Source organism: Lepidochelys olivacea (genome assembly GCF_965140295.1).
Source record: "Lepidochelys olivacea isolate rLepOli2 genome assembly, chromosome: 1".
Lineage (NCBI taxonomy): Eukaryota > Metazoa > Chordata > Testudines > Cheloniidae > Lepidochelys > Lepidochelys olivacea.
The window spans coordinates 287,958,648-287,979,883 of record NC_140411.1 but is presented as its reverse complement, the minus strand read 5'-3'; the positions used below and the strand labels follow the sequence as shown (position 1 = coordinate 287,979,883).

Below are 21,236 nucleotides of genomic sequence, written 5' to 3'. Positions count from 1 at the left end.
TGTCCCTATAAACGTTACATGTGGATGTGCTAGGAAAGCTGATTTTTTTTTGAGGTTTCATCTCTCTCTTGACAAGCTCACAAAGGCCTTTTACAGTTAGTTATGTTGTGTGTTTTTCCTGACCAGCCAGTAATGAATCATGAGGCTAGTTTGCAAAGTACTGTTGCCCCTTTTTTGACCCGAGCAGCTAGTCAAAATTCAGAGCCCTGGAGATGTCCCAGTTGGGAGCAGAAATTGATGATGAAGACTGGAATTTTCTTTGATGCAATGTTGTTTTCTTTATAAGGAATGTACAAAGTTCTGCTTCTCTCAATGCGGGAAGAACCAAATACCGGGGATAGCTTCTTTGTTTAAAGCTCCAAGCTCCTTTAGCCAGCACCCAAAAAACTCTCTGTAGCTTTTTTCAGGGGTCACACTGTGCTTATAGTAGTTTGGCTTTCTAGACCTCCTTGGAGTCTCACCCACTTTCTTCTCTGGCCCCACAACTAGATTTTTTTCACAGAGAGAGACACACTCACCCAGTCAGAACAATAAGCAGTGGGACCTTGCACCCCCTCTCTTCCCCCCCCCCCCGCTAGTTTCCAATCTGGACAGATTCTATTATGCCTTGTTTTAGATACGGCCCCTTAACTGTCTCTTACAACTATCGTAAGTGAAGGGTGCGCTCACACACCCATTTCAATGAGGTTTTAACTCAAAGCTTTCCAAGATTTAACCCAGCTCATAACAGTACTTTGACATTTAACTCAGGGAATGAATGTGAAGAGTTCTTCCCTGTTAGTTTTTCTGCCAATTCCAGATTTATTTAAAGTGTGCTTTCACAAGGTGTTCAGGGAGAAGAGTTTTTTTGAGCCTGCAACACACTGTCCTAGCTTCTGTGTCGAGGTGCAGAGTTACTCTATTGATGGATTCATCTGGACAGCAGCCAAGTTCAGGTGTTTCATTAGCTCCCCATTCATTCAATATACAAGGCTGAGAGCTTCCCTAAAGGAGAAAACTAGAGGCAAAGACAACCTTCCTATAGGAAAGCTTTCACAAAAGGTATTTTAGGAGAGAGTATGGACCAAATTTATGTTGATCTCTTTCAAAGCACGTCCTGCTTCAAGACTTCATTGTTTAACTAAATCACTGAGAGAGCTGAATAAGGGAAACCACCTAAAAGAAGGTGAGTTACATTTTAAAAAGACTTCTCCTTATGTATAAAAATATGTGACTGCATGCTCCACTGATAACCCAAACCACTGCAGGGTCACTACTAGAAGCAGTAGGATTTGGACAAGTACTGGAGATTATTCCGGTACACTTCTTAAAAATAAGAACTGGGTGTGTTTGAAGTGAGAAACTGCGAGGCAAGATACAGTAGAATCTCAAAAGCAAACTATGGAAATGAGACATTTGCTTCTATGTTCAAAATATAAAAGTACAGTGCATGGCAGAAATAGCCCTTTGGTGTGTTACAGCCAGATTTTGCTCTCATTGAAATTTAGTAGCAAAAGTCTCATTTACTTAAGTAGGAGCAAGATCAGGCACCCAGATATTGTAACATACTTTATGGGGCCATTTCTGCCATACACTTCCTTTTCTTCCAGAGTTATACAATTTCTCTCCCTCCTTTTTTAGTCTTACTATTCCTGGTAGTCTGTGAAGTATCATTCTTGTATTTTTATATGTTAAACATATAAGAAAATGTTTCAATTCCGTAGTTTGTGTTTGGGTTTCCAATTTACTTAAAATGAGCTAGTCTCCATGAGAAGACAACTACTGAAGGGTAACTTATGCCAGTGACTTGGACTTATCTGATGATACGATAGTTACTATAGAAGAGAGAGAGTTTGTGCTCCAGTTAAGGATTGGCTGAGAAACTGTAGATTCATCTCAATGCATTATTTAGTAATGTGGTTGAGCATAAGACACAGCTACATCAGAAAGCAAGTGTAGATACTGTATGCAGAGTGTAGATGAAAGCAACAAACACATCATTACATGAGAGGACGAAAAGGACTTTAGGAAGAGTAAAGAGGGGAAAAGAAAAAATGAAAACTGAGAAGGTAAAATCCTGAATAGTTTGTTTTTAATTTTAGAATAATAAAAATGATGGTCATATTAGGCTAGTGGTGAGCTGCTGATGTCCTGATACGTTTGTCAGCATGGCATTTTTGGGTATAACAAACAGAGGAGTAAATGAAAAGAAATAATCAAATTGGCATACTGTTAAAAACTGATTAATGACCAATCAACGGACACATTTTTAAAAATTATTTTCTGTACTGCAGATATAACAATCAAATTGATTTGGTAACAAAGAAAAGGTAATAAAATGTTGAAATTGTTTTCCATCTCAGCAAAAACCTAAATGTTGCTGTAGGACTATCTGGTTTTCTGACCACTGTTTTTATAGTACACTATCTAATATTTAGATGCTGTAAGTATACTTATTTCCTCTGGAAAAACTTTACATTTTACATAAAATTCATCTGCATCTTTGTTTTCTGGAAGTTTAATTTTCACAATGTGTGAATTATGATCCCTGTTCTTAAGAATGTATAGTCAGGATAATGTAACCAATTAATATTGCAACAGCTATGACTACAGTAACATTTGCGTATTTCTCAGCACTTCTTCACAATTGCAGATAATTTTTTCATTGTTTATGAAGAATTATTACTGTGTCAAAAACAGCAGTGAGGGAAATTGGTGTTTCTTCCAAACATATCTTTATACACACTAAAGAAATGAAGACTCTCTCAAATATTTTTAGATATTTTTTTGTCAGCAGAAATAGCAGTCCTTTAGAATAAGTTGGAAATCATTATCACTTCCATTGGAATCACTGTGATGACACTAAATATGATGAATTCATATGGTGTTCATGCAGTTACAAATAATTAATTTCATAGTAATTCATTATAGAGCACCATTGGCTAGATTGTCCCCCTGCCCTGGAGAAACCCACAGGATGAACCAGAGCATTAAAAATTTGGTCTTTCAGATATTCTAAATTATCATTTCCTCAAGTATGATGTGTTTGGGGGAGCACAAAAGAGGCAAGGAGTAAAATGTTGGCCCTCTGAAGTCAATGGCAAAACTCCCATTGACTTTGATGGAGCCAAGATATCACCCCAGGTGATCGTGGGTGCTGTTGGAAAGAGAGGAAGGATGGTCTAGTGGTTAGAGCATTAGCCTGGGACTCTGGAGACCTGGTTTTAATTCTCTTCTGGCACAGATTTCCTGTGTGACCTTGGGCAGTCACTGAGGGCTTGTCTACATGGGGACACACAGGAAAATTAATCTGAAGCAATTAAAGGTGTGAACTTAAAGCACATTTGTTTAAAAACTGCATTAAACCCCAGTGCAGACAATCTCAGAACTAAAGTGGTTTAACTTGAATTAAGCTAAAACAAATTAAAACCATTTTAACTCTGAATTAGTCTCTACACAGGGATTTCATTCAGTATAATTAATGTGCTTTAAATTTACACATTTAGTTAAACGGATTCACTTTCCTGAGTGTCCCCATGTCGACAAGTCCTGAGTCTTTGTGCCTCAGTTCCCCAAAGCACTCATCTCCCTCATGGGATGTTACTTAGTCCTGCCATGAGTGCAGGGGACTGGACTAGATGACCTCTCAAGGTCCCTTCCAGTCCTATAATTCTATGTTGTGAGGATAAACACATTAAAGATTGTGAGGTGCTCAGATACTATGGCAATTGGGCCATAAAAGTACTTACTGTACCTAGACTGATAGTCCCAGTTGCACTCAGATACTGACTACCTTCCCTCTCACCACATGTCTCCAGAGGGCACACTTTGGTGGTGCAGCAGGATTAACTCCCATTTATTCCTTTTCACGTGGAAATTCAGCTGATCTGTTGCTCCACGTCTTTCCTCCTTCACTGTCCCCAAAGTTTCACTGGACTCAAGAAGATCAGGCAGAGGAGCATCCATGGGTTTCCGAGCACACTTTCTCTACTTCTCTTCCTAAGTCCCTTCCATTTATATATTTTTTAAATTTATCCTGAAATGCATCCACTTTGTAGCAGAATAAAAAAAAAGTATTAACATAAATTGAATTTCTGCCTCTCCCCACTTTTTAAGACAAAGGAGTATTTTATAATAGATGCATGATGGCTGGATGAGCAATAAAAATGATCAAAGGTATGTTTATTTCATGGAAATTTTTCTTGAATGAAATGGAATTTTGAGTTAAAGATTTTCTGTGAAATGTTTTGTTTTTGCCACGACAATACTGAAAACAAAAGTTTTCACTTTTTTAACTGAAAAAAATGGAAAGTGTTTCCCCCACTGAAATGAAATAGTTTTTATTAAAAAAATTAATTTTGCCAACAAATGAATATTTTTTTACCCAAAATGAATTTTGTTGTTTTCACACAAAAAATTCACAGACGATTTTAGTATCGACATTTCAATGGAAAATTTTCAACCAGCTTTAAAGAATAACCAATTTGTGTAGTCTCTGAGGAAGCTCAAGAGGTTACCCTTCAAAATTGATGTGGTACTTTTAAACGATTGGAAATCAATTTAAAAGTAGAAATATAATTCAATTTAAAACATTTCTTTATCGAGAGATAGCAATATTAACATTGTTTTTTGAATGTGACTACTCATTTTTCAATTACAAAATGGTAACTGATTTTTTGATGTAGGTGGTATTCTTTTCTAAAGCTTTGTAAACATTACAAATGTCTAACTGGGCTCATCATTTATTTAGAATAAATGCCTTGGCATTCATTGAACCCAACAGCTCAGAAATATTTATTCCATTCATATCACAGCCTTAGACTTTATCCATGTGAGGAGTTTAATGGACTGAGATGAAAACAATAAAAAATGGTTAGGCTTCATTCAGTGTTCAAAAGGCAATTCTGAGCATTACAGCATATAAAGGGTACAACATGTGCTAAATGAGTCCTGAGAAAAAATTATTCTTCAATTTGAATAAATAGCAATTAAACAATAGCAGAGAGAGAAATGGAACATGTCAAAAATTAACTTTCTTTTTCAGCACTGACTTTGTTTTACACATGCACATTTTCGTCCCACAAAATGCCAAGTTGTTTAAAGTACTATGAAGTCATCAAAAGGAAATGTGTCACGAATAAACACTCAGCCACTGTCATTTAGATGCCTGTATTCTAAATGGAATGGTAATTGAAAATATGTGCATGTTTAGTAATTGTTTCCTTTTTTATATTACTTAGGACCAAGACACGATGTAGCTGACTGAAGATACTAGTGTAAATAACTTCAAGCCTACTGAGGGAATACAGGAGTCATAGTGCAGGATATGAGAGCAATCAGAAAATGAGGATAGATTTCATTACTGTAGACAATGGTCACAGAAGTAAACTGAGCTGCAATTGATACAGCTTAACTTGACACACCAGATTCACTTTATAAATGATTCATTTTGTTGTCCATTGAATAACCCCTCCCTTCTCCCCCCCTCCCCGCATTAAAGTTCAATATTCAGAAGCTCTGGAGACCCCAGCAGGTGCCAGTTTGCTAACTAGAGACCCAGACCTGCTGTCACTGAAGTCAAGGGCAAAATTCCAATTAACTGTACAGGATTAGGTCTTCTGAAAGTTGCAACTACATTATGGAAACTCTAAGAATAAATTGTGATTTAAACTGGATTTACATTTTACCGCTGAATTCAGCAGTTATACTCCCAATACCATATATTCCTTCACTTTATTCACTCATAGTTCCAACAGTAGCACTCTCACTACGTGGCTAGAGAGTTGAAAGTTAAATTTCCTCAGCAGGATTTGGGCCCTTACCTGAAGCTGACACTGTTCTGCCCAGTAGGTTAGCATTTAGATACTGCAGTGATCAATGATCTAGAAACACCTGGAAAAGGAGTCTAAAAATGAGGTATGTTTAAGCACTAAATAGTTTTGTTCATATTCCATAGGATTAGGCAGAATGGATAAACTTCCATGAGAATTAGCTAGTTCTCCCTAATGAAGGTCCAAACCAAGCCAGGAGAACTTGAAGAAAGACCAACAACAGCTTATAGAAGCAGGTAGGAATCAACTTGGACATAATAAATATTATAAATGATCACAGTTGTAGAGCTTTTAGGTACACTGACTCCTGATGATTTCAATGTAAATTGTAATGTAAAAACTCTGTGCAAAGGTTTGAAATGTAGAGAAGTGTGTGCTGTAGCTCACGAAAGCTTATGGTCAAATAAATTTGTTAGTCTCTAAGGTGCCACAAGTACTCCTTTTCTTTTTGCCTCACTAAAGTGATTTTGAGCAAATAATAATAATACTGTCCCTATTGAAGAAAAGTTTGTGTTTTTATTCAAAGAAAAAAATCTTTTTATGCCTTCCTTTTATTTATCTTGGGTGGGATTTTCAAAAGCTTGAATGTTTCCAGTGGAACTTTCAAGCATGACTTTCATTGGGATTTGTGCTCCTAAATCACATTAGTACTTTTGAAAATCCTATCCTTAGGGCTTGTGACATCTAAAGCACACTAATGTGTTTGCGCATTAATTGGTCTGTGTAGACCCTGCTGGTGCATATTAAATGGTCTCTAGTGTGTTTTAAATTAGTATTAAAGTGCACTAGGGAATATTAGTGTACATCAGTCGGGTCTGCATGGACCAATTAATGCACAACATATTGGTGCACTTTAGAAATCACAGTGCATTACCCCACTATGTAGACAAGCCCTTAGTCTTTACATCTGGTTGTTTCAGTAGGAGACATGGAGAATCTCGGTAAATAATAATGGTAGCATAATGATCCACCTCATTGTCCATGACTCAAAAGGCTGCTGTACTCCATATGGATAGCTGCAGCTGGAGACAAAGTACTCAGTTCTTGGTGTCTGCTGGAGCTGCCATAAAAGATGCTAATCAGTGCCATTTTCAATGTAGACACTTATTCATGATAAACTAGACTGAAACAATAAGGCCTCTGACATAGGCCCAACTGAATAAGTGTTAGATAACAGTTTTCACTAATTACTCACCTGGGGTGATATAGAACCAGTGATCTAGACATAAGAGAACATTGCCAATTCTTTCAGTATCCACATGGCTCCACTCACAGTATCTAATTATTTTTTAGCTTCAGAAATGCATAACATTCATGCAAAAATTAGAACAAAGTGAATTTAATTGTAAATAGAATGTTATATTCCTAACAGCAGCACAAATAATACACATTATTGGACCACATCCATATTCGAAGAATATGCATATAATAGAAATAAAAAGGAACAACCCTCAAATAAGTATCCAGTACTGAGGTATTCTGAGCATTTAATGAAGCTTTCTCTCCTTCTTCACTGGTATGAGTTGTCCCATAAGGGGAAACCTGGATGAAAACAATGTTGGTCATTAAAAAGCCATTTACAAGCATCAGGGCAGGTGATAAGGAATAAAAAATAGAGACACTTTAACGGGAATAAGGTAAATGAGGTAGGAAATTCTGGAGACTTATTCCTTTTAAAATATATCAATTTAATACGCAATTTTGACTCTTGTTCATTCAGAAGTACTCAGGAGGCCAATGACAGACTCTTCTTCCCTGCCCCTGTTAAAATAAAAGACTATTTAGCACTACCCTTATTTAATCTGATACATTCCACTAGTTTTTTTCTGAGCTATTCTGTCAGTGAAAACCATGGCCCTCTTAACAAATATCTCCTATCCAGGAATCTTGCGTATCCATGTTAAAGCTAAAAATATTTAGAAATGTAAAGCTTTGGTGTACATGCACCATCTAAATCTCTTAGCTCTCCAAGTAGTGGAGTCATAGTCCAAAAGGACCTTTAATAGAAGGACTATCTGTAAAAGACAATATGGCAGAAGAACTATGTGAGTAACCTCCTGGCCCCATTGACACCAATAGGAGTTTTGCCATTTACTTCGATGGGGCCAGGACTACTTGATCTCTCGGCTCTTGATACTGTTTTCATACATTGTTTGTCTGATGAGTTTAACTGCACCACTAATTTTCTCTAAATTTTTTAAGCATCCATTGACTCTTCTTCCATTTATTGTAAGTTGAGTAGCAAATGCCAACAAGACTTTTTGCTCTTTTGTAGCACTTGAAGATCTCCAAAGTGCTTTAAAGCATTAATGTTCTTTGGGGCAGGGACCTGTTCTGTGCTTGTACAGTGCCAAGTACCATGGGGTCCTGGTCAGTGGCTGGGACTCTTAGGTGCTACAGTAATATAACAAATAATGACAAACAGTAATGATTTAAGCCTCATAACATCCTTGTGAGGTACTGTAGAGAGTAGGATCATCTCCATTTTAAATAGAGGGAGACTGAGCCATAGATATGGTAAGTGACCTGCTCAAGGTCTTGCAGACGGTCATTGGCCCAGCCCAGGTATAAATCTTAGGAGCCCTGACTCCTCACCTTCTATTCTAACTTTCTGAATGCTGTGTCCCCTCTATTGCATGGACCATACTTCTCTGGATAGATATGACAACGTAGAATCATATTAATTTGTAGATCCCTAGACCCAGCTTCTCAGCTGGTGTAAATCAGCACAGACCCACTGATTTCAATGGAGATATACCAATTAACGCCAGCTGAAGATCTAGCCCTTAGCCTGTAGATTGAATTGAAATGTTGTTCTCCAGCTTACGTAGCTTAGTAATGTATGTACAAAAGACATGCAACTTGGTTTTGTTAGCTTGGTGCAGTAAGAGTGCTACCATTCACAACAAATGGACCCGTCTTGCCCTGCTAAAGCTATTGCTGTATTTTCTTTTCTCCCAACTCCTTTTCAGAACAGAAGAAAAACAGGAAGGCCTGTGACCCTTAGAGGAGCAAAGGCAGCAAGAAGAATACAGTTTGTTAATGGAGGTATAAGAGAAATGTAAATTACACCTTTTCATTTTATTAAGTACTAATTAAGACTTGCAAATCTGACATTCTGCCACCAGACCTGGAGCCCTGTGTTGTGCCATGAAAGCAGCTACCAGTACGTGTCTGGAGGCTGATTGCTATCCTGTGATTATATTGAATCTGATCATGGTCTTTTTCCTTCTCTGACTAATGCTGTCATTTGAATAATAGATCACGAGTACATCTCAGTTGGATAATCTATTATTCAAAAGAAGTCATTGTCCAAGGAAGATTTGACGCTGCCTCACAGAGCAGAGTCAGTTTAATTCAGGCGACAGGAAAGAGCACCAAAGTAGTGTACAGAAATAAATTTTGTGACCCCAAGTCAATGTCTGGCTGCTTTGGTGGATAGAAGGTGGTGAAGTGGAATGGAAATATCACGACCCGGAGGAAAGAGTGCTTGACAGTCCAAAGGAGGTAGCAGGAATGAGATAATCTCTTGTACTATTAGACATTTTCTCCTTCGCCCTAAAAGGAGGCTGCTATTTCTGGATATGATACTGTGCATCTTGGAGCAGCTTCCAGTGCAGCGCATGAGTTTATTTGAATCCTCTTTCAGCCAGAACATGCAGCAAAATGGTATGGCCAAAATTAACAGATATGACAGCACTAAAACTATAGTAATCTAACTGTATGCACAAAATAAAGTGTTAGCAACAAGTGGATTTGAGCTAAACAATTAGCCATTTTAATGGTAAAATATGATCTTTAAAAGCCACAGCCACATTGGCAGAGAAGGGGAAACTGCATCTGCATCTTCCCAAAGGCATTCTGCAAAAAGTTGCCAAGAACGCTGGGGGAACACACAGGGGAGTGGCAACAACCTTTTTCAAGAGAACCCTGAACCAGTGGATTTATCTACACTTGCCTCCACTTGCGGCAGCATATAGGGTACGTGTAGCGACATGTGGCATACTCATTGTGGTATGTAGTTATGCATAGCAGTGAAAGACTCTGGCAGGAGGGAGGCAGGGGGGAAAGGATCTGGCAGGGTGGAACTGCCAGAGTTTTTTCCCTACAGCCAGAGTCTTTCACTGTGGCCAGGAAAGGCTCTGGCAGGGGACAGTACACTGCTAAGTGTAAAAGTGGGAGGCGCTGCTTGGGCATGCAGAGAGCTATGGAGGGTTTCTACCCTAGGATTTAGGTATGCAGGGCACTTTACTCAACTCACCTAAGCAATATCTCACCACCTCTGCTGCTATTTATATATTATAAATATATATAAATAATATAATATATAACATATATTTATATATTAGCTGGACGTACAGGCTCTACTCTTCAGCACAAACCTAGACCTGTTAGTTCCACTGACGGTGCTACTAAGGTGAATCCATGTTGACTGACTGACTGACTGAAGCATTTGGAGGAGAGGAAGGTGATCAGGAACAGTCAACATGGATTCACCAAGGGCAACCTGATTGCCTTCTATGATGAGATAACTGGCTCTGTGGATATGGGGAAAAGCGGTGGATGTGATATACCTTGATTTAGCAAAGCTTTTGATATGGTCTCCCACAGTATTCTTGCCAGCAAGTTAAAGAAGTATGGATTGGATGAATGCACTATAAGGTGGATAGAAATCTGGCTAGTTTCTCGGGCTCAACGGGTAGTGATCAACGGCTTGATGTCTAGTTGGCAGCTGGTATCAAGCTGAGTGCCCCAAGGGTCAGTCCTGGGGCCGGTTTTGTTCAACATCTTCATTAATGATCTGGATGATGGGATGGATTGCACCCTCAGTAAATTCGCGGAAGACACTAAGCTGGGGGGAGCGGTAGATAAGCTGGCATGTAGGGATAGAGTCCAGAGTGACATAGACAAATTGGAGGATTGGGCCAAAAGAAATCTGATGAGGTTCAACAAGGACAAGTGCAGAGTCCTGCACTTAGGACAGAAGAATCCCATGCATTGCTACAGGCTGGGGACCGACTGGCTAAGTGACAGTTCTGCAGGAAAAGACCTGGGGATTACAGTGGACGAGAAGCTGGATACGAGTCAATAATGTGCCCTTGTTGCCAAGAAGTCTAACAGTATATTGGGCTGCATTAGTAGGAGCATTGCCAGCAGATAGAGGGAAGTGATTATTCCCCTCTATTTGGCACTGGTGAGGCCACATCTGGAGTATTGCATCCAGTTTTGGGACCCCCACTACAGAAAGGATGTGGATAAATTGGAGAGAGTCCAGCAGAGGGCAATGAAAATGATTAGGGGGTTGTGGCACATGACTTATGAGGAGGGGCTGAGGGAACTATGCTTATTTAGTCTGTGGAAGAGAAGAGTGAGGGGGGGATTTGATAGTAGCCTTCAACTACCTGAAGGGGGGTTCCAAAGAGGATGGAGCTAGGTTGTTCTCAATGGTGGCAGATGACAGAACAAGGAGCAATGGTCTCAAGTTGCAGTGGGGGTGGTCTCGGTTAGATATTAGGAAACACTATTTCACTAGGAGGGTGGTGAACCACTGGAATGGGTTACCTAGGCAGGTGGTGGAATCTCCATTCTTAGAGGTTTTTAAAGCCTGGCTTCACAAAGCACTGCCTGGGATGATTTAGTTGGAGTTGGTCCTGCTTTGAGCCAGGGGTTGGACTAGATGACCTCCTGAGGTTTCTTCCAACCCTAATCTTCTATGATTCTATGAAGATTTTCCTCTTTCCTCCCCACCCAAAGATCCAGAATTCTTACTGACCCTGTACCAGTTCACAAAGGCAGGGAAACCAGAATCTGACCCGGTGCATCTCTGCATTGTATCAAAGTCTTAAATTGTCCAAAATGGGGGAGAAGGTAGAATTAAGGGAATTTTAATTCATGAACAGATTAGGTAGAACTGAGGAGAGGTGATAGTTAAGGAAATGATGGGCAATGTTTGTTTGGACTGAAAGAATTGTTGATTAGGTATTTCCAAGGCTTCTGGGGAGATGACAAATTTGCTATAGCAACAACCCAGAATCTTAAAATGAGAACACGTGGCTGTGTATGCATTATGAGAAGTTTGATTGGGACACTGTTGATGTCACAAGGTTGCCTGCCCTTTTTAGGCAATGTCAATGCCCTGGACATTTTTTTCTGTGGAGCACTTACCTATTGATGGGTGCAAGAGTGGCAGGAAACTTTGGGCAGCAGCATTTTCATCGCATTAACCAGTATTGATACTCTGGTTGCCACTATCACCACAAAAGATGGACAGATTTACACTTACACCGCTGGGCTTTATTTTTCCTAATCCTATAAAATTTTCTCACCAAACCAGATAACTTAGACAACCTCACCATCTCCATGGCTAGGTCCTGAGCAACGGTTTCCCCTTATTCCTCCTGCCTCCTTTCTGTCTTTTTTGCCTTTAGTCTAATAAAAATCCAGCTTAACCAGCTGGAGCTTATTTAATCTTGCAATAAAATTTTTTCTGCCCATACTCTGAGCAGAAGAAAATAAGAATAACACAGCCAAAGCTTTTCTAGTGTCAGGGGAGTAAAGCTGAGATCCAGGAGTGACTTAAGGGTCATATGCCATGTGATCGGCAGGCATCAGAGGCAGAAGCTGATTTTTCTTATCTTTTGCTATTCTTTTCTCTCTCCCTCTCTCATGCAGGTAGTTGTCATATTCTGTCATAAAAAGGAAGTCTGAGCAAACAATAAATGAGAGCTGCCACCTAGCGCTAACTCTAAGGGCTAGTCTACACTAGCAGCTGCACCGCTGTAGCACATTGGTGAAGAGATCTCTCCCGTCGGCATAAATACTCCACCTCCACGAGAGGCTCTCCCGCTAACATAGCGCTGTCCATGCAAGTGCTTAGGTTGGTGTAACTTGCGTCACTTACGGGGTAGCTTTTTCACACCCCTGAGCGACACAAGTTATATCGACATAAGCAGTAGTGTAGACCTGCCCTCATATTTGATTCTATTTAACAGAATTTCAGATGATTTCAGTTGCCTTAAATTCATTAGACAAATAGAGAGAAGAAATAAAGAAGTTAGCTCAAATGCACACTGAGCTATTTATCTTTAAAATATTTTGATTTTCCCACCTGTATTGATAAATATTAAAAAGAATGTCTTGCTTGGTGGTTTACAACAAGCAAAACTAACTTCACAGCAACAGAATCCAAAACCTAAATTATTTTTAATGGAATAGTAAGAAAAGTAGGAATTAGGAATTTTTAAAAATTGTAACATGCTAAAAAAAACCCACTGTGATTCTCACATCTGGGGAAATGGCTTACCAGGAATTCAAAGCACAGAAACAACATCAATCTAAATTTAAAATATTTTGCAGGGGGTTGGAATTGCGTCTGCATGAACGTAAATAAATTCTGTTCATCTGTCTGTTTCAAAGTATACAGATCATCAAAAGATTTTTTTTTCTTGCTTCAGATGATGAAGATATTATTTGTGCCCTCATATTATTTTTACGTACATGTAAATAATACCTTTCTACTTGATCTGTTTAATATACCGATGTGCTGTGGGTCACAGAAAAAAGCAAATTGCCTGCTTATGCATGTTTACCAAAGCTTGTAATTGAGGAATTATGAATTTAATTGTCCAAGAGACACTTGCCTCTTGAATAATGAGTGCATCTCGGGCACAGCTTTTTCACTTTGAATCAGAAATCCAGGAAAGGACAAGGAAACAATGGGATCAGCAGAAAGAACAAGCAAAGCTGCAAAAGGAAGAAAACAGAGACAGATGGAGGAATCTGTGTTACATCACACAGAACCAGCGCTTCAGCAAGTAAGGATATTAATTGCTCAGTACATATACACAATGATAAACAGCAGATTATTCAGAGTAAAGATGGACTGTTTCCTTAATGACAGGTTTCAGAGTAACAGCCGTGTTAGTCTGTATTCGGAAAAAGAAAAGGAGTACTTGTGGCACCTTAGAGACTAATTTTCTTTTTGTTTCCCTAATGTGTCCTGTATGATGGCTACAGATTGCACTCCTAGCTGCCGCTATTCTGTTTGAGCTCTGCTGACCAAACCTCTTTCGGGTTGGTTGAAAAATGAGGGATTAACCCTTAATTTTCCTATCACGTTGGCTTCCAAAGCAACTAATCTTAAAATATCGCCTGTCTCTGCCTCCAGCTCAGGCTGTCCCAGACACTCTACCACCTGACAAGATTCTCTCTTCCCCTGAGCATGAAGTTTTAGGATTTAGGATCCTTTTTATTAAAAAGAGACTTACTAAGGAAGATCATCTTAGAGAGAACCTCAATAGGAGGACTGAACCTAAAAATAAAGATTTTATTTCGGAAGGCTGAGATTTTGTCTGCTCCCAGTTAGGCTTTACTGTCTGCCCGAGTGTATTCCTTGAACGATGCTCTGAATCAGGGAGACCATACTTAGACTTATAGAAATCTTACATATCACCAGAAATGATTGTTCTACAGAACCTTGAGTCACCTCTTACATACACCAGTTCTACACTTGTATAATTCCATTATCTTCAGTGGAGCTACAATAGGGTAAATAAGGGGACAATCAGACCCTAGATGTCTTCAATAAAATCATTATTGTGAGATAGGACCCTAAAGTTGTTGTAAACTGCAGCATCCACTATTTCAGTACTTAAATTTTTCTTCCAAGTCCAGAAACTTCTTCTGAGAAAAAAGGAGGCACTTCTCCAGAGAGTGTAGAGCAGTGGTGGGCAACTTGCAGCCTGCAGGACGCATGCGGCCCATTAATCTGATTGCAGGCCGCGAGACATTTTGCTGACTCTGACCGTCTGCAGGCACAGCCCCCCCGCAACTCCCAGTGGCCGCGGTTTGCCTTTCCCGGCCAATGGGAGCTGCAGGAAGCAGGGGGCCAAAGGGACGTGCTGGACTATCTGTTGCATTAAAAATGTAAATATCAAAAGGAGAAAGCAAAGTGGTTAGGGATTTTGATAAATTAGAGAGGGTTCTGTGAAGAGCCATGAGAATGACTGAAGGATTAGAAAACCTGCCTTATAGTGACTGACTCAAGGACCTTAATCTATTTATCTTAACGAAGAGAAGGCTAAGGTGTGACTTGATAACAGTCTATAAGTGCCTACATGGAGAACAAATATTTAATAATGGCCTCTTCAATCTTGCAAAGTCGGATATAACATGATCCAATGGCGGGAAGCTGAAGCTAGACAAATTCAGACCGGAAATAAGGCATACATTTTAACAATGATAGTAATAAACCACTGGAACAATTTACCAAGGGTCATGGTGGATCCTCCGTGACTGACAATTTTAAAATCAAGATTGGATGTTTTCTAAAAGATCTGCTCTAGGAATTATTTTGGAGAAGTTCTGTGGCCTGTGTTATATGGGAAGTCAGACTAGATGATCACAATGGTCCCTTCTGGCCTTGGAATCTACGACCTTCTAGGGCCAAATTATCCTACTTGCTTTATACTACTTTGAACGTTCTTGCTGAGAAAATGACTCCTTGTTTCTAGGCCCCTGACATGCATAAAGAATTGCTAACCTATTACACATGACATCCATTAAAATAAGAACGTGCACTGAATATCATATGTTAAATACCTGAAGTAACAATCACATTACAAAAACTAACTCTTAGTTCTATTAAAATGAGTCTACATTAGTCAGAGTAATTATACAAAAATAACTGACTTCATCTGCATATCCTATATAATCACTGTGGGTCAGGTTCTTATACCCTTACATGTGCTGAATAGCATCTTGCTGCATGAGTGGTCCGGTTGAGTTCAGTAAGGTGACTCGGGGGCATAAGATATTGTTCAGTATGACTAAGGGGATCTGACCGCAAGGACTCCATACTCCCTCAGTTCATGTACGCTGCAGGAGGAAGCAAAAGCACTTAGACATAACCCTGATGCAAACACTACCTCCTCAGATCATCTTTAATATTTAGTAAATGTAGTAATTTGTTTAATTTTATATAATTATTTTAGTAAAGCTAGGCAAGGACAAAATACTAAATTTAGGGGGGGAAAAATTAAATGCACAACTACAAAATTGGGTATAACTGGCTAGGCAGTCATACTGCGAAAAAGATCTGGGGCTTATAGTGGGTCATAAATTGAATATGAGTCAACAATGTGATGCAGTTGAAAAAAAGGCTGATATCATTCTGGGGTGTATTAAGAGGAGTGTCATATGTAAGACACAGGAAGTAATTGTCCCATTCTGCTCAGCACTGGTAAGGCCTCAGCTGGGATACTCTGTCCAGTTCTAGGCACTGCAATACAAGAAAGATGTGGACAACTTGGAGATGTCTCAGGAGGAGAGCAATAAAAAATGATAAAAGGTTTAGAAAACCTGACCTATGAGAAAACTTTTCTCAAATTGGGCATGTTTAGTCTTGAGAAAAGAAGACTGAGGGGAGACCTGATAAGTCTTCAAATATAGTAAGGGCTGTTACAAAGAGGATGAAGATCAATTGTTCTCTGTGTCCACTGAAGATAGGCCAAGAAGTAAAGGGCTTAATCTGCATCAAAGGAGATTTAGGTTAAATATTAAGAAAAACTTTCTAACTATAAGGGTAGTTAAGCTCTGGAATAAGCTTCCAAGGGAGGATGTAGCATCCCTATCATTGAAGATTTTTAAGAACAGGTTGGACAAACAACTGTCAGAGATGATTTAAGTTTACTTGGTCCCACCTCAGTGCAGGGGGCTGGACTTGATGATCTCTCAAGTGATGATCTCCCTTCCAGCCCTAAATTTCTAGGATTCTGTGCCAAAGTTATATAGGATCACCACAGAAGAGCTTCAAAGCTAAAGCTGAAAGAAAGGGAGAATTTCTTGAATGATTTGTCATGTACTTGTGAAGAAATCAATGATCTACGGTTTTTCCCCTTGAATTTAGACACTGGCACAAAATTATTTTTATTTTAAACAAGATCGGGAAAGATCATTGGTAGAGAGATTAAACCATTGTTGCAACTAATCTAATACTCTTCAGTGTGCCACTGGCAAAGCTGTTTGCTTTGATTTTAATCTGAACCTACATGACTTGCAGAATATTTGGAAAGACTATATTTTTCATTATTTTAATTTATCTACAGTTGCTTATCCAACAAACAAGTAATGGATAAGAATCTGTGTTTATCTTCTTCCTATATTGCCCCCAAACCTGGCAGATTGTAATCATGTTTGGGTATAGACCATCTGACTCTAGGTTACTTGCTCTTAATGTAACTGGATGAAAGGCCATAGACAGTTATGGGTTCTGCTTTTCTAGTACAGCCTTGCAGGGGTTTAGGGTACTGCTTGGTGTTAGAAAGCATTCTGAAAACAAAATGGTGGTGTGTAGGCCTTAGTAGTATTCTTGGAAGACTGGAGATATCAAAAGATTATTTAATAAACACTCAAAGGCAATATTTTGGAGCTTAAACCTGATGGCCAGGAATGGTCAAAACAAATAGGTAGGAGCAGAAAGAACAGATCACGAGTGAGAAACTTCCATGTAAAGCAGACATTCTGTAAACAAGCAAAATGAAAAGTAAACTGTTCTGTAAATGAGCATTTAAAAATATATTATTGCAAAAAAAGTGCTCTGTTTACCCTCTAGAAAACTGCTGTACCTGTAATGAGGCTACTGTACTATGGCACTCCCGCTGCATCAAAGTCCTGTCTAAACATAAGCTTTACAATAAGTGGCTTGCTGTAATGTGTACATTCCTTGACTCCAAAGAACAGCTTTCCTACTAGTCCTTATTAAAGGTGTGCGACTGGCAGTGCTTGGAAAAAGAAGTGCTCTATATATCCACCCCCAAAACAGCACAGTAGTGACAAGGCAAGCTTCCCCACATCTGCCTGCCAACATGCCTCATTCCTGTTCGGTGACGTCCATCTCAGATTCAGTATTGATATCCCTCCCATTCGTTGGCCTCTGTGCTGAGACAAACAAGGTGCCAATTAGTGATACACGAGGTTGGTACTCTTGTAACATAGACAGCTCTTCACTGGAAACTGGAATGAAAGTACCATTTCATTTCACATGGACTGCCATATATAGCTGAGAGGTGGTAACTGTATTCCGTCATTACCAATCTAGGTTGGATTTAAATGGTGACCTAGAAGTGAAAAACTCTGTTATTGCAAGATTTTGAAAAAATCCAGTTTCAGGATCTGAGCATAGTGGATGAATGCATTCTAGGGAATTGCTCTATGAATTATAGTACTTTTTGAGTATTATGTGATATAGTTCTCTGAAGCTCCTGTATGAATATCATCAATACTTTTCCATTCATCTCACACTTAAAAAATATGCTAAGCTTTTACAACCTTGAAGCACCATCTCAGCAGGTCAGATGTTTCTCAAGGTTGTGCCTTTTGAAATAAATACCTCTAGGCAAGTGAAAAAGAGATATTGCTACAATTAAGTAAAATAATGAAAATATCATAAATAAAATAGATCATGTAAGTGTTTGATATTCTAAAAATTAAGGTTAAAAATGTAGGTTTTAAAAACTAAATAAATATAACATTTGTATAATTTATAAAAACATACACTTATGCAAAAAAATCAATTTTTAGAGGTGTACAGTTCATTCATTAAAATCTTTCAGGTTTTTCAAAAGCCTCTAAAAACTATCTAGCTATCCAGATTGCTATCCACTCTGCACTTATTTCCATAGTAGCTGCAGTCAATAGACTAGAAATAGCTTAAAACATTTTGCAACATTTTTTCCTATTTTCAGTTTAAATTTTGAAATAAACTTTCATCAACATTTGGCATTTCAAAAAAAGTCAATTACATACAACTTTATTTTTATCTTGATTCTTATTAATTTGATGAAGTGTTTTACAGGTAGACATCACAAGAAAGGTCTCCTTTGTCTTCAAATCAAAAGACAAAGGAATGCGTATACCGCGATGAAATCTTTTAACTGTGTTTTTCCCCCTCACAGGCCTTGGGTGTCCAGTTATTTTAAAAATATTCCCATGTACATCTACTGCCAGCCAATAGTGCAAGCCAGTCAAAGAGTGAAAAACAGAAAAATATAAAAAAAAGGCAATGACGGGAAGAAATAAAAATTGTCTTTTTAAAATATTTATTTTTGTAGTGGGCCACTGTCGCATGTTTTAAATAACAATTTTTTTTCCCTTTGATCATATTCATGATGCGCTGGGATTTAATATCTTTCAGGGAAAATAAATCTGCCACAAACAGTCCACTGCGCTTTTTCCCTCAGACTTTTAGAATAACAATACAATGATCTGATACTTGGAGATTCAAGAATACTCTCATATCTGAAATGCTCATTAATGTTAATGGGAGCTACAATCACATCAACTTGTGAATCCATCATATTCATAAGCTTAAAGATGAACTTCTGTAGACAACTGCAGTTTTTTTATCAAGGTATAAATTGGTCTACCACATATGGGGTCAAATCCTGCTTGCCCAGCGCATGTGCATACTGTTCCTACACTGCAGAAAATGTCAATCCCATTTTGCTGGTTGCTCCAGAAACCTACGGGGAATTTGATTACAGACACCCCTTTCTCCCTGTACACCCTTCCCACAGACAACATGCCAGGAAATGCAAGGGGCATATTGGCACAGGTTTATGGATCTGGGTAAGGTCCACATGTTTGAGGATGAGCTCCATGATTTGGCAATGGCCTTATAGTTTATCTGTAAGGAAAGAGTCCTGTTCATCATGTGCTGCTGACCAGAATGTACCAGCCTATTTGGAGATGGTAACACCACATCCCTTGCACTGGCCAGTCTTTGGCCCATGAAAATCTCTGCATGAAGGTAAAACCCGAAGAGGACAAATTGACACATACTGGTAGGGTCACGGAAGCACTTAACTTTTTGACAGTTATAGAGTGAGGAGTTATATAAACAAGTGTCACATTTTTAATGGTGACTTTTGTCAAATCAAATGCACAGGAGCTGAGTAAGTTACCTCTAATGGTAAAAATCACATGCCCACTGAACGCAATATCAACTTGTAGCTAATACGCTAAGGAGAACCAGAGCTTGTGTTTGCTTTTCTTTTGCAATATTTCTGCAAAAGTAAACTGTGCTTGATTTTCAGTTGACATATTATCCCTAGACTATCCGGTTCAAAGGATAGGTAATGAGATATAGAAACTTCCATCCCCAAGTCAGCTATCTGAATGCAGTACAGGTCCGTGGTGCTGAAAATGATTTATCACCTGACTGCTATTAGATGACCTGCCATCGATGAAATGAGTTGGTAGTCTTAGTTAGACAGACAGTCAGTCACCGCAATACAAACGTACCAGCACAGTTTGCACTAAATGGCACTTCAGTTTGCAGTTTCAGCAAACAGGTGAAGGACTGTGTGAACTAGTGTTTTCCCAGCTAGCTCTAAACCAAATTCACATGCTGTGTAGAGTCAAAGAACAACCCCCTCTCTGGGGTTTGAATTTAATGGTTAAAAAAAAAATTCTAAGAAGACAATGAAAATTGGAACTAAGACTACTCAGATTTGGCTGCTCCTAAGGTTCCTACCTCAGGGCTGACCAGACCCCTCTAACTCCTGTACCCCAAGAGCACCACTCTCGCCTTCCTCTTATCCAGGTGAGCTAACAAGCCACTTGTTCGAGTAAGCCTTCGGTTCCAGGCTGATCATGTACAATATGCATATAGACCTATCATACCATCTCCTCTCTAGAGGAGGTGGCCACAGAACAGAGTTAAGAAAACCAATTGTCAGGGCAGGAACGTTTGTACTGCTGATGCTTTACTTATTGTGAAGGGAGAGTACTTCAGCTTCTAGAATGTTAACTTGGCACCTTTCATGAACACTAATTTCCATTTTAAAAAATTAAATATAATTTCCTTATTGATAAGATCAACAGCCTACGGTGTTGAACCAAAGCCACTGAAGGCTGGATTCTGACACTTACACTTACCACTTACACAAGCAGTCCTATAGAGTCCCACAATGAGATTTCCCACCATGGATTACACAGTTCTAGCCCAAATTGCAGATAACCACCTCAACTGCCAAAATAGCAACGTTGTCAATGTCTAAGATCAATAATCTTCTAAAAATGGAATGAAGCTATAACTCAGCAATGTCGTGCTTTGGGTCTAAGCAATATTCCTATCATCAGTTATCTGCTAATTGATAGTATCCTTGCTTTTGAATTATTTGGAGGTTATTTTGAGGCAGATAAACTAAAAGGCACGGGCTTAGATACATCAAATGTATTCAGGATGTAAGCGTATGTTGGCACTGCCCTAAGCCTGGGCCGTGACTCTGATGTGAGCCCAAGCCCCCCTTCTGTCCACATGCAAATCAGTCTGACTTGTATCAGAAAGCACTCAGGTCTTAAGCCCCTGCTAAGGGGGTGAGTCAGAGGGTAGAGCCTGAGTCCCGCTGTGACTTAGATCTAAGC

The 21,236-nt window shown here is 39.1% G+C and overlaps 1 long non-coding RNA gene across 1 annotated transcript; it reads left to right on the top strand.

Annotated features, from left to right (window-relative positions):
• The first annotated feature begins 1,947 nt into the window (after positions 1–1,947).
• On the top strand, positions 1,948–13,608 carry LOC311512855. The gene is made up of 4 exons (XR_014709580.1): positions 1,948–2,048; positions 5,936–6,046; positions 8,783–8,858; positions 13,501–13,608. It is a non-coding gene; the product is annotated as an uncharacterized lncRNA (long non-coding RNA).
• Positions 13,609–21,236: the final 7,628 nt, after the last annotated feature.